The following is a 13,927-nucleotide window of genomic DNA, read 5'->3' on the forward strand; positions in this document are numbered from 1 at the left end:
GGCTCTCCCAATGACGTGTTGTTTCTAGGGCTCATAAGAAGGAGTTTAAGGCAGCAGATGAAGATGCTACCCCCTGCCCCAGGCACAGTATATGGCAGAATCCAGGCATTGTAGGAAGGAGGAGGAGGATGGGAGACACCTTTAGGAGTTCAATAGAGTGGCAACAAAGTAGGGCTGCTGGACTCTGGCTTCAAAGGGCCCTGTGAGCAAAGGCTGGAATTTGAGGGAAGAGCATAAGCCCAGCTCTGCCCTTCCCTCACAGATGAGAGGAACACTCCGAGCCCTGAGAGGTTCATGCTTTCAAGTGCTGCCAGCTGCTGTGGGAAGGAGGCTACACAGGGCTCTGCTCCTGACAGGTGTGTTCTCCAAAGAACAATGTTACCTTAATGATACAAAGAGGAGCAGAGTAGGGAGAGGCTGGGTCTCTGAAACCCTTTCATCCCAGCCCAGCCTGCTGATAGCATCTCCCAGCTGTCACCAGCCAGGCCAGTCCTGCTCTGCTAGGCTCATAACTCCTCCCTCCCCTGCCAACCACTCTGGGTGGGGGGTGAATACAGCAGCAACACAATAGACAAGGGAAGGGGCAGATCCTCTGTGGGCTAGAGAGAACATACTGGATGGCCACACTTTCCGTTTTCCAGTCCCTTCGACCCTCCGGTCCCTCACAGCTCAGAATTGCTGCCAACATCCTGTGTCACCAGTGCAGATTAGACGGAGGAAGAACCCCAGGGGCTCTTTTACTTAATCAGACCCACCTGGGATTGTAACAGGATTAAACTCAGCATGGGAGAGCACCTCCTGCAGCTTTGCAGAACCCACAGAGCAAGTGCCTGCACCCCAGCTCCCACAGCTTCACTAACCCTCCTAAATGGCCTCTCTGTAGGACCCAATAGTCTCCCTTCTCAGCAGGGATATTAGGGACCTAAGCCCAGAAGCGCACATGGCTCTCTACTCTGGGTGGAAAATGGCAAAGAACCGAGCGCCTGTCCCAGACAGCTCCCAAGCTGACAGCACAAAGGTGCAAGAGGCCTAGGGCCTGCTCTGCCTCACAGACACATGGTTCCCCCTTCCTAAGGGCAACTTCAGGTCCTTTAGCTGGGTCTTGTCTCTGCTTGGTGCATCCTGGGACAGGGTTCATCTCCTAACACAGGGCACCTCTGCAGCCCACCCAATCCTCAGTGCACAGCCTCTCTGCATCCCAGCCTGTTTGTCACCCTTCTCTAGCTAAGGAAGGCAGCTAGCACCAGGGTATTTAAGTGCTGAGTGTGCTTTTTTGACTACCTCTCGAGACGCCCAGTTCCCATCCCACTTTTACTCTCTTAAATGAGCTAACTCACTACAACACAGTTTCACCCTTAAACACCATCTGTTGCAATGCTAGCCCCTCCGGCTGACAATGCCGTTCCATGGAGGAAACGGAAAAGAACAGTTCCCCCTCCCATCATAGCAAAAGCCACATGGGATAGCAGACTAGGCTCAGGGCTGGAAGCCAAGAGGACCTGAACTCTAATCCCACCACAGCCACTGACTGGTCTTAGAGATACTTTGTAACTAAACAAAGGCTATAGGTACAATACAACTTTACAGAAGTTTAGGGGACTCAAAACAAAACATCTGTTGAAAAGAACTTTCACAATGGATATTTCATTCACCCCTATTTAGAGAGATGCATAGGGATATAAGTAGGTGCAAAGGGTTGAAATTAAGAGGGAACAAGCAGGCCAAATACGAAGGAAAACTTCCTGACAATGAGGTATCTCAGGGTGTAGGATATTCTCCCCAGGGAAGGAGCAGAAGCCCCACCACACAGAGCATTTAAAACAGCACTGGACAAATCCCTACAGAATCCTGCACTGGCCCCAGAGAGACAGACTGGAGGATCCAAAAGGCCTTTTCCATTTTTACTGCCTAGGATTCTACAAAGGCCTGTGTTCAGATCACACCTAGCCTTTTCAGATACATCTCCACAGCCCAGAGCAGCAAGTCTCAGAGCCTGGTCAACAGACTCGGGCTCACAGGGCTCATGCTATGGCATTAAAAATCGCTATATAAACATTGTGGCTCAGGCTGGAGCTTGGGCACTGATGTCCACCACTCTCCGAGGCTTCAAAGCCCTCGTGTCTACACTGCTATTTTTAGCGCTGTAGCACAATTCTGAGTCTACTGACCCAGGCTCTGATTCTTGCTGCCACAGGTTGCCACTCCCTGTGTAGACGTAACCTCCCATCTGTCTGAGGCCTGGATGGAGAGGAAGGCACACACATACACATCTCTACATTCACCAAGCAGAGACTCAACAGCGGAGCAGGTTTTCTAGCTGCTGGTTTGTTTCCTTTGACCATGCTTCAAGGTGGGTGCACACATCCAACAACCTCCTCCTAGAGAATCCCAATGCTGACTGAACATGGAGATTGGAATTCCCCTCCTGCCCTGTGGTGGGAAGAGGGGGCTACACCCTCCTCCCCAAACTTTACTCCCAAAAAAACCAACCAGGAAGTGCAGCTTCTTGGATCTTGAGAGACAAGCCAAGCCCATAGCTCTGCCTCTCTCCCCTCAATGCAGCCTCTGTAGACTGCACACAGACCAGACCCTTCCTGGCCTCAGCAGCAGTTCCAAGGATAAAACCATCCCCCCACAGCACATACATTACTGTCTGCTCTCCCCAGTCCCAGCATGACTAATCACCAAAGGGCTGCGCAGGAGCTGCCTGGAAGGGAATTTGCATACTGACTCTCCAGGGAAGAATTTTTCAGGCTCCCAGAGGTTTAGGCCTTTAGCACTGGTTCAGAGCTGATACCAACATCACTCAACTCCTGCTTCTCTTCATGAGGTAACTGCACAAAATGAAATTCCACTCCTACAGGGAGCAGTTCAGCCAATTTCATACTCTCCTTAAATATGAAAAATAAGCTTGAGGAGCTAGGAAAAAGAGAAAATGACACAGAAACTGCTACATGCCCCATTCCCACCCCAGCAGACAGCAAGTGTGTCTGCCAGCCCAGACAACACCAGGACACAGATAGAGTCGCCTCTTCTACAAGAGCCTCCTGTAAAGAAACCCAAGGCTGAAGTTTCACAGAACACAGGAATTTCCAGCTCAGACCAGACCACTAGTGTCCATCTAATCCAGTGCCCTGGGCTGGGAGCAGGAAAAAAAAAAAAAAAAAAAAAAAAAGCTAGCTAACCCACATAAACTAACTTGGATTTACAACAGCAGCAAAAACATAGCAACTCAACTTTTCACTCAAGTTAGCAGCTTGAGTTCAAGCCTAAAAACTGAGTTACCATATCTCCACTGCTATTTTAACCTGAATTAGCCAACACTCATGCCAGCTACCTACCCCAGTTAAGAACACTTTTTTTTTTTTTTTTTTTTGGAAGCGTGGACCTATCCTGACAGTGGCCAGTAGCAGATGCTTCAGAGGAAAATGTAGGAAACCCCATGTGTGCCATTATGCAACAGCATCCCCAGAGAGTAAACTTATTCCTAAACTCACTCCCTTCTACCTCTCGTCAGCTAATTTTATGCATTAATTTTATGTACTGTATTTGTAATCCTTTCTAATGTTACTGTGGATGTTCTCACTTACGATATATGCCTAACCCTTTTTTGAATCCTCCTGAGCTCTTAGCCTCAGTTGGCACCTTGTGGTAATGCGTTCCACAGGCTAATTCTGCCTACTGCCAGTGACCAACACAAAAAGGCCTTTGAACTCCTGACCACTTCCCTATACTTATCCCTACTGCACAATCACACTGGAAATCATCCAAGATTTCAGCAGAGCTAGGTCTACCATAGGCCTGTTGTATCCACTACTTCCCCCTGGTTCTTATGGTCCTAGGGGGGAAAAGTCATGAAAGATGAACAGGCTGAATCATGTGCCACAGTCCTTGGAATGCTGCAGCCCTGCTGAGTGCTGCATCAGAAATCACCTGGCACCCAGGAAAGCAAGTGCCTCACAGTCCTTACGAGATGGGCCGTTCGCTTGACACCAAGAACAAGAGAGGTTGCTTTTTATATTCTTCACAGAATCTACATTAACGTTTCATAACACTATCTACAGGCTGGGTTTGAGCCTCACAAACAACTCAACATGCTGCTCTCCAGCTGATAGCCATCGTCAGCTATTCCTCAATACGAGGATGATATCTGCCGGGGGGGGGGGGGTCATTGCTGAGACATTAGATGGCTGAGGAGTCCAATCCATGCTCTACAGGTTTTTCCACATATTTGACAGGTGGTTGCTTGGAGAGAGCATAACTGCTGGCTGGGATGCTGTACCCTTTCCTTCCTCCTCTGCCATTTCTCAGCCTCTCGAGCAAGGCAATTCTCTCAAAATGGGCTGAGGCTTGATGTATGATGCGACGCCGGCCAGCTTGTCCCAGTTCGTGGGATCAGCGCTTCCCTTCTGAAGATATACTTTCAGGATGTCCTTGTAGCATTTCTGTCCCCTGCAAGTCCTCTTACCATGACTAAGCTGAGAAAAGAGGACTTGCTTCTGAAGAAGAGTATCAGCCATCTGCACATAATGGCCAGCCCAACAAAACTGATGGTTCATAATCTTTGCATCAACACGGGTGATGTTAGCTGCAGAGAGAACTCTGGCATTGGTGCAATGATCTTTCCATCTGATATGGAGAAGCTTCCTAAGGCAGAACTGGTGGCACCACTCCAGACACTTAAGATGGCTTCGGTATGTCACCCATGTCTTGCACCAAAAAAGAATAGTGGGGATGACTACTGCATTGCAGACCAGGATCTTAGTTTCCATCTGCAGCTCTCTGTCAATAAAGTCACAACGCAGCAACATTCTGAAGGATGCGCTGACACAATGGATCCTATGTTCGATCTCCACATCAAGATTGTCTGTCTGGGAGAGGTGGCTACCAAAGTAAGGGAAATGCTCAATGTTTTCCAGGAGTTCAGCACCAATAGCAATTTGTGGGATAAGGGAGGCAACTTGCACTGGGGCAGGCTGGTGGAGCACCTTAGTCTTCCCAAAGTTGAGGGAAAGTCCCAGGCTATGAAAGGCCTGAGAAAAGATTTAGGGTGGATTGCAAGTCAGCCTTGGTGTGCGGAAGGATAGCACAGTCTTCAGCATATTGAAGGTTGGTAATAACAGTCCTGCTGACCTTAGTTTTAGAATAAGGACACCACAGGTTGAAGAGCTGGCCATCCATTCGATACTCAATCCTAACTCCAGAAGAAAGGTTGTCATGAATAAGAATCAAGATCATGGCAAGGTAGATGGAAAAAAGGGTTGAGGCATTAAACACAGCCCTGCTTAACACCAGTACAGATGGTAAACAGGTCTGTCTACAACCCATTACAGAAGACAGTGGCAGTCATCTCATCATGAAGTAGCCTGAGAACACAAATGAACTTAAATAGACAAACGAACCTAGATAGCACCTTCCATAATGCTTCATGATTGATGGAATCAACAGCCTTAGTTAAGTCAATAAATGCCATAAACAATGGCTGGTGTTGTTCTCTACACTTCTCTTGGATCTGTCGTTCAACAAAAATCATGTCAGTGGTGCCCTGAGATGGTATGAAACCACATTGGGATTCCGGAAGGATATCTTCGGCAAGAGGGAGGAGATGGTTCAAAAGGATGTGAGCAAAGATCTTCCCTGCAATGGAGAGGAGGGCAATGCCTTGGTAATTCCCACACATTGCCTTGTCCCCTTTCTGAAAAACGGTCACAATATTCGCATTCTTTAGGTCAGATGGAATTTCCTCATTAACCCAAATTCTAACAAGAAGTTGATGAAGTTTGTGCACGAGTGCTATTCCACCAGTTTTGAAGACCTCCATGGAGATGCCATCTGGGCCTGGTGCCTTGTTGTTTCTAGTCTGAGTGATGGCTCGCCAAACTTCCTCAGAAGATGGGGGTCAGCAAGAGGTTCTATTACTGGTTGCTGGGGAATGGACTCGATGCTGGCAGCTGAAACTTTAGATCCACGGTTTAACAGAGTCTCAAAGTGCTCCTTCCAACGTTGCTTGAGAGCTACCTTGTCCTTAAGAAGGATGGAGCTGTCCTGAGATTGCAGAGGGGTTGTGTTGCTTGAGCTTGGCCCCATAGATGGCTTTCGTTGCTTGAAAAAAAACTTGCTCATATCACGTTGATCAGTGAAGTTTTGGATCTTCATGGGCTTTGCTTGCCACCACTGATTCTTGATGTCACCCAGCCTCCTTTGAACTACAACTTTAAGCTGATAAATCTCTTGTTTTTGCTGGTTCGAGGATTTATATTGCCAAGTGCAAAATGCGCTTCTCATCTGCTGAGTCAGTGCTAGAATTTCCTTGCTGTTCTCATCAAACCAATCCTGATGGCAATGAGTGGAGTATCCAATCAATTCAGCACATGCTTTGTGAATAATGGTCTTGAACTCCTCCCAATGTGTTTGGATATGGTAGGTCAGAGAGCCTCTGAATGAGGCGTTGCTGAAGGGTCTCACGACTAGCGTGATTTTTGAAGTGCTCCGATGTTAAATCTCTTCCACATTCCTTTCGGTTGTTTATGGTGTTGTGGTGCAAGCCACGTGTTCATGATTGTTCTGACCAAACAATGATCTGTCCAGCAGTTATCCATACCTTTCATGGCTTGTTTCATATGGATTTCAGTACAATCATGGGCTCTGACGATGATATAGTCAAGAAGATGCTAGTGTCCAGAATGTCGGTGTTTCCAAATGGTCTTATATTTGTCCCTCTGTCTAAAGATGGTGTTTGTGATAAGCAATCATGCTCCACACATTTGCTAAGGAGGAGAATGCCATTAGAGTTGACTTTCCCCACCCCTTCTTTCCCAGTGGTGCCTCCCCAGAGTTTGGGGTGCCAGCTGAGAGCACATCACACAGATCTGCTCCACACACACAGAGGCCAGGAACACTGCGCCTGTGTTAGTTACTGACGCTTACTAGTGTGCAGCAGGCCCAAGACAGAGGGCGGAGACTCTTAATCCAGCCTGGGAGCAGAAATCAGGATGCTCAGCAGGGGCCACTGCATTTTGCTATTTCTCCAGAAACCAAAATAGAAAATACTCCCTCTAGTGGTATCATTGAATTCGATGTTCAAATGTACTGTCAGAAAATCTGGACTCCCACACAAGCTGTGCAAAAGTGAGACAGAAATAGAAAGGGACCATCTGCGACCAGCACCAAATACTTTGCAATCCGGAAGTGGCAAGGGCCAATGCCGGGGAGCACCATATCTTCTGTGATGTAGTTTGTCTGATCGTTTCGGAGATATGAATTAAGCCTACTGCAAAGTCAAAATACCCAAAGTAGGGCAGATGTGGGGCTGGTGTCACTTCAGGAGTAGAGTTAATGTAGGTTGTGGACTTTACTTTGAATTTTCAGACTTTCAAAGATTGGGGATTCTTTTAAGTTTAACCTGAACTCTTAAATTCCTGACTTTTGAGCAATGGTTATGTGGTTTGTGGAGTATTTGTTTGTTTTTTTTATTCACACTAACTACAGCAAAAGGCTCCTGTAAGAATTTTTACCCTTAGCATCACCTCACAGTTTTGGTCTGGGACAGATTAGTTTAGTAATCTCACACACAGCCCAGTTCTCATAGGTGAAAAGAGACACAGAGCCCAGGAAAATGTCTCAAACAAAATGAGTTACACACTCACGTGGCTCAAGAGAAGCTCTCTACACTTCCTACTGGGTTCAGAGCAGTGGACTTTTATCCCATGTTCAGTAACCTAGGACAAAAAGAATAACCAGTCCCCCACTCTCCTTAAGTCCAGAAAGTGACACAACAAGATGTTGGACCAAGCACGCAAGTCTCTGTCCCAAAGAGCTGACAGTTCAAAGGCAGAAGGGGGCCAATACATCCACAGGTAGAGTATGTTCATCAGAGCAGGAAGACTCCATGGAAAAGAGGACAGCTTGGATAAATCTTTTGGGGAGCAGCCAGTTTGTCAAGGCTGAGGCTGAATTTACTCAGTTCTCCTCCCACCCTGGCCTCATAAAGCGGGACCCACATGTACAAAAAAAAAAAAAAAAAAGACAGAAATATTCCCAGTGACTGGGAAAGGGCCAGGCTGCACTTGCAAGTGAATGCAGACATGAAGACCAGTCTTCTGCTTACACTCTGCTTTGGTTAACAACAATCCCAGGCAGCCTCTGCTGGCAGAAGGTGTGTAGGCAGCTGAGCTGCTCTGGCACGCATAGCAGCAAGTGGCTCCAAAACAGATGCTGTCATGGAGCCAAAGAGCTGACACCCGAAAGAAACTCTATGAAGCTGGCATGACAGCTGTGAGGGTGCTTATTACTATGATTACTATAGCACTTTGGCTTCTAAACATGATCCAAAGCAGGAAGCAAATAGGACATGGACTAATTGGCTCCTGTAATAGCAGGGGTTCAGTTTTGGGAGGGAAGCAATCTCTGCCCTAGAGAGGTAAGCAGAGAACCCATATGCTGGCAGAGGGTAAGTTCTCCTTGCCCAGGCCATTACTGATAATCCTCAGGGCCATGGGAAGACCCTGTTCAAGTCAGATACACCAGTTACTCTGATGCAATAAAACTGAGCAAGTCCTTAGGGAAGCCGGGCAGTGGTTTCCCTTCAGCGCTCTCTGATCAGTGATGTAACTCTGCCAGTGTAGACCTACCCAAAGTGTGTGTGTGTGCGCGCGCGTGCACGTAGAGTTTCTCCCCTATATTTCCAGTTTAAGGTGAAGAAATGCTCCAGTGAGTAAAGGCGTTGGAGTAGCCTTTTTTCCATTTCCAGCTATGAAGCAAGTTTGCATGGTTTCTGGGTCAGTCACTCGTCCTTTGTTCCCCAGTTGTTACCCTTCCTCTTTGCTCAGTGGCGGGATCACATTGTCATGCACGTTTGGGCTGCAGAACTTTTGGATGAGGAAAGCCATGTTCATGGGACTATGTGATGAGCTTGCCCCTGCCCTGCAGTGCAAGGACACGAGAATGAGAGCTGCCCTGTCGTTGGAGAAGCGCATGGCAATTGCACTGTGGAAACTGGCTACTCCAGACTGTTACCGATGAGTCAATAACCAGTTTGGAGTGGGAAAGTCAACCATTGCACTCGTGTTGACAGAAGTGTGCAGGGCCATTAATTGCATCCTGTTCCAAAAGACTGTGACTCTGGGCAACGTGTGTGACATTGTGGATGGCTTTGCACAAATGGGCTTCCCTAACTGTGGAAGGGCGATAGATGGCACGCACATTCCAATTCTGGCACCAGACCATCTAGCCACTGAGTACACTAATCTGAAGGGGTATTTCTCTATGGTTCTCCAGGTGCTTGTGGATCACTGTGGGTGTTTTACAGACATTAACGCAGGCTGGTCTGGAAAGGTGCAAGACACACGCATCTTTCGGAATATTGGCCAGTTCAGGAAGCTGCAAGTAGGGACTTTCTTCCCCGACCAGAAGATCACCGTAGGGGAAACCAAAATGCCCATTCTGATCCTGGGAGACCCTGCCTCCCACTTAATGCAGTGGCTTATGAAGCCATACACGGGGAACCTTGACAGCAGCAAGGAGCAGTTCAACAACAGGCTGAGCAAGTGCAAAATAACTGTTGAGTGTGCTTTTGGCTGTTTAAAGGCCTGCTGGCACTGCCTATATGGGAGGCTGGACCTGGCCGATGACAATATTCCTATGCTTATAGCCGCGTGCTGTGCACTCCATAATATTTGTGAAGGGAAGGGTGAAAGCTTCACTCAGGGCTGGACCGCTGAGGCTCAGCGCCTGGAGGCTGAATTTGAACAGCCAGAGACTAGGGATATTAGAGGGGCGCAGCGCGGGGCCATAAGGATCAGGGATGCCTTGAGGCACCAATTTAAAGCTGAAATCCACTAATATTTGTTGCTATGCTCAGGAGTGCAGTGCTAGGAGGCGATTGTGATTGGTGCAGACGATGCACTGTGAAGATTTAAGAAAATTGCCTGTTGCTTTGCAGGGCTCTGTTTGCTTTCAATTAATGGAATAAAGAGTGCTTTCAAACCAAAACAATTCTTATATTAAAAAAACAACAACAGGAGGAGACACACACAAAAAAAACACATCAGCACTGTAGGGGATGGGGGAAGGGAGGGTCCCAGGAGGAGGTGGGGTCCTGGGACAGAAAGATTTGTGTACGTTCAGGTATCGTATGCAACCTTCTCCTCTGGAGTACAGTGCAGAGGATACAGTTCTTCAGCAGGGCTAAACTGCAGAGGGACGGGTGTTGAGTGCAGCGGGTACTGGGAGTCCGCAGGGCTTGACTGTGACGGGGCAGGAATGGAATGCAGTGTGTACAGACTGGAGCCAGGAGGCTGACAGTGCGTTGGAAGTGTCTGGGGGGTGCATGGGAAAGGAGTTTTGCGACAGCGGCTGCAGGGGAGGGCGGGCGCGGTTTGCAGTGCTAGTAGCGCCTGGAGCACGTCCACTTGGCGCTCCATAATGCTTAAGAGCCGCTCTGTGGCTTTGTTCTGGCGCGCCACATTCTCCTTTCGGTCCCTCTTCTCGCTGTCCTGCCACTCCTTCAGTTCTTGTTTTTCAGCCGCGGAGTGCATCATGACATCACGCAGAACGTACTCTTTAGTTCTTCATGGTCGCTTTCTAATTCTGTGCAGCCGTTCAGCCGGTGATAACAAAGAGGGAGGTTGGGCTCCCAAGGTCATATCTGTGAAGCCAAAATGCAACATTTTACAGAAGCAGTATTGTTTGCAACACACAGACCACTGATTCAGTGATTTAAAACACAGCCACTCTTCACATACCTGTCACTAACTGGCTGACCCCAGGCAAGCACACATGAGCCACAAGACCCCCAAAATGGTGAGTAGCTGCAGGGGCAGGGTAAAATCAGTGTTCCCAGTCCCTGCTGTACATTGGGCATGTGGCTTTTGGGGAGAGCCACTAGTGTAGGGGGAGCCTTATAATCATTACTGTCCCCACATTTTCCACAGGCTGTGTTCATTATCTCGCTGCTGAGGGTGAGCACGGAATCAAGGGAGGGTCTTCTCCATGACTGCAACTTCCGCCCTGGCCCTTATGCAGCTCGCCTGTGTGCAGCAACGGTTCCCACCCCCCCAGTGACGGCAGAGTGGCGCAGGAAAGTTACGCTTAATGGGGCAAGAAACAAAGCAGCTCTGCTACAGAACCTGCAGCAGCGGATTGCCCAGTATCTCCATGAGAGTTTCCTGGAAACCTCGGAGGCAGATTCCTGCGAAGTGAGGGAGTCAAACACACACCCTGTTCCAACACTCAGACTAGGCATGTGGTGGTATGAGCATCATAGAGACACAAGCCTGCTTTCTGCAACCCCCTTGTCCCCAATAACTCGCTTCAGCGATTCCCAAAATCAAAGCCACTTACCAGGGGCCTCCTCTCCTGTTTGCGCTTCACCAAGCTCTGACCGTTGTGACTGGCTAGCCTCCTCTGCAGTAGGGAAGAGCTCCTGGCTGCATGTATTTCTGACCTCTGAGTCGTCCTCTGAGTCCCCCTCCGAGATCTCCTCCTCCTGGCTCGATCCACTCTCGACTGGCACGCAAGCCACCAAAATAGCCACAGCGGCCTTTACAGTGGAGGTGGGGTCGCCCCCAACTATCATGTCCAGCTCTTTGTAGAATCAGCAGCTTGTGGGCGCAGCACTGGAGCGGTGGTTTGCCTCCCAGACCTTGTGGTAGGTGTTCTGCAGCTCCTTCACTTTGACCCTGCACTTCAGTGTGTCCAAGTCACGGCCTCTTTCTGTCATGCATCATGAAATCTGTCCATAGGTATCATAATTCCTATGGCTGGAGCACAGCTGGGACTGGACAGCCTCCTCTCCCCAAATGCTGATGAGGTCCAGCAGCTCGGCATTGCTCCAAGCAGGGGATCGCCTGGTGTGTGGAGCAGGCATGGCCACCTGGAAAGATGCGCTGAGACCACTGCACGCATCACCGAGCAAACAGGAAGGGGGCTTTCAAAATTCCCAAGGAATTTAAGGGGTGGGGCTCACGATTGGTCACCTGAGGCAGGGCAGTAGGAGTTCAAACCAATGACCAAAGAGGCGAGGACAGGCATTGTGGGACACCTCCAGGTGGCCAACTGCAGTGCTGTAATCAACCAGGGTGTCTACATTGGCACCACGACACTGTAGCCCCAGCACTAAAAAAACCACCCTGACGAAAGGCATAGAGCTTTTTCAGTGCTGCAACTGCGCTGTTTCTGTGCACTAAATGGCTTGGCAGTTACACCTCGGGCGTTACATCGCAGAAAGCTGCTTTACTGCACAGAAACTTGCCAGTGTAGACAAGGCCCTAGATTTGGGGTGGGAGTGAGATTTCCCGCCTCCGGGGGAAGATTTGACAGGTGGTTGGTAGCCACCATAGTTAGACGGAGCTTAAAACCTAAGACAAGGCCCACTCTTAAAGGAGGACGTGTTCTCCTCTGTGCATCCCCTTCCTGCACCCGCTTTGGGCTGGCGCATCCCCTTTCATTGCTGCATGTCTTGCGCTCTTGTTCACCTTCCATTTCAAGCCCTCCCCACATGATCTTTAACAACAATTAGCACCTTACCACTTCAAAGTTACAAATGGAACTAATATAAAATTAGTTAATTGCAATTAACTAGCTCAATTACTCCAGTATACATCTCACTTTATGGTCACAGATCCCACCTCAAGAGCGGAGACCTTTGGGTCTGGGTCACTGTTTGCCTTTGGGGTTATGAGTTCTAAAGTCCCCACAGTCCCCTCCCTCTCTGGAGTTGGGCATGGCACTCTCAGGAGCTCATCAACATTACTTCACTGATTGGCCAGAGGAGGAGCTAGAGTACCATACCTTGCTGAAGGCTGGTCCCTGTACTTTCTTCTCTGTCTCAGATGGGAACACACATGTGGCTCCACAGAACTAGATTCATGGGCCAAAACACATCACATGGTTCATTCCAGTCTGACTCCTAGCTCCATGGTTTTCAAGGAATCTCAATGATGTCTTAACTGGGCCTTTAACTTCTGCAAGGGAAGCATGCAATCCTGTTCCACTGCCTGGTACTTATGCCTATAAAAGCTACCTGGGAATTCAGGAGTTTTAGACATGGTGAAAATGAGCAGACAGGAAACAGGGCAAGTTCAGAATAGGAGACAATGAGAGAGGGGAGCTGGAAGCAGACAAGTTCCAACAGGAGGAGGCAGTAGCAGGAACTCTAAACGGGACAACATATGGATTTTGAAGAAGCTGGATGAACAGTGGGAAAGTGGAAGGACGGAAAGGGTTAGGCCGTGATGGGAGTGCTCTTAAAGGTGCTTTGCAAGGAGCTTGTGAGAATCCAACACCTTCAGAAGTCTCTGGGAAGACTTTAACAGCCAGGCTAGGAAAGGGATTCAGCACTGTTGGCTTCAACAAGGAGCTTTCACCATAATTGCTAGGCAGAATGGGAGATTAATAAAGAAAGCAGTCATCAGCACCCCACATCACAAAGCTGTCCTGTCCCTAACAGGCTGGTAATATCACACAGCATGGTGCATGCTAGACAGCCACTCAGATGACTCAGCAGCCTCAATGGAGCAGAAGTGTTGTGAGTGCCTCTCTAAGCCTGGCAACTGGGAATGCTCACATAGTCGTGGGATTGGTGGGTTCTTTTTAAGTCCTTTGTGAGAGTCACCAGCTCCTCACCTCCAGCATCTAGCTTCTGCTTTTGCCTTCCTTCCTACCCTAGCTGTGAGCTGAAGAATTCTTTCCCTTTATCTACCCTGTTTATTTGTAGGTATTTACAGAGGCAGATCATTTTCCAACCCCTCCCCTCAAGTTACATTTATGTAGGGTAGAAGTATCTCCTTCCAGCTCTTCTCCCATTTTACCAGTTTTGTTACCCTTCTTTGTATGCTCTAGCAGTTTGTCTCTCTCCTTCTAAATTGTGGAGACCAGAACTACACACAATAGTGTGGCAGGAGGGGGTCTAATCACTCCTGTCTCAGAC

General features: G+C 48.6%; 1 protein-coding gene across 3 annotated transcripts in view; it reads right to left on the reverse strand.

Annotated features, from left to right (window-relative positions):
* The window catches only part of LRP4 (LDL receptor related protein 4), a 102,946-nt gene that overhangs the window by 39,556 nt on the left and 49,463 nt on the right, over window positions 1-13,927 (reverse strand). The window lies entirely within an intron of this gene.

The sequence above is a fragment of the Natator depressus genome, chromosome 6, assembly GCF_965152275.1.
Source record: "Natator depressus isolate rNatDep1 chromosome 6, rNatDep2.hap1, whole genome shotgun sequence".
In the NCBI taxonomy this organism is placed as follows: domain Eukaryota; kingdom Metazoa; phylum Chordata; order Testudines; family Cheloniidae; genus Natator; species Natator depressus.